At 37.3% G+C, this 678-nt stretch overlaps 1 non-coding gene across 1 annotated transcript; it reads left to right on the top strand.

Moving 5' to 3' along the window:
- The first annotated feature begins 123 nt into the window (after positions 1–123).
- On the top strand, positions 124–239 carry VICG_02301. Its single transcript, XR_552279.1, has one exon. It is a non-coding gene; the product is annotated as a 5S ribosomal RNA (ribosomal RNA).
- Positions 240–678: the final 439 nt, after the last annotated feature.

Raw genomic sequence — 678 nt, 5'->3', positions numbered from 1 at the left:
CTCAGCCCGAGACCGAATCCCGCAGGCAAAAGTTTTCACAGACGTGCGCCTCAGCCATCCACATCGCCAAGAGAGAATAATTGGGGGAGACTGCTATGAAGCGGGGGAAGTGGGGAGACATCTACGGCCATATCCGCTGGAAAGCACCGGAACCCATCTGAACTCCGCAGTTAAGTCAGTGCGAGCCGAGCCAAGTACTGAGGTGAGCGATCTCTCGGGAACGGTCGGTGCTGTAGTTTTTGGCTTTTGCTTTTCATTGGTGCTGGAGAGACGACAGTTTATTATAAAAGACTATATAAAGTATGCAAGCCTACACGATTTTATTCTACCCCATAACCCAATAACAAACTAAAATACATCCACAACGCCCTTTATGATCGTATAACCATAATACAAAAAGGATATCATTAATGAACTACACGATACTTATTTTAAGTTTAGCAGTCTTGTTAATTCTAGTTTTTTAATCAACTAGCTTACTATTTAACGTGATTTTGTATTGTGATTAATGTAACAGACATAACACTATAAAAATGAAGCTACGATAAGATACAACGATTTGGATCTTAAATATTCTACTACTAAAATTTGTATTAAAACACAATCGATTTTGATTTTTAATTAAAATTTTAGTATTGTTAAGATAATAATTTAATGCCAAGACCTATTAATTTAAAA

Source organism: Vittaforma corneae, assembly GCF_000231115.1.
Source record: "Vittaforma corneae ATCC 50505 unplaced genomic scaffold supercont1.152, whole genome shotgun sequence".
NCBI lineage: Eukaryota > Fungi > Microsporidia > Nosematidae > Vittaforma > Vittaforma corneae.
This window is presented reverse-complemented; position numbering and strand designations above follow the sequence as displayed.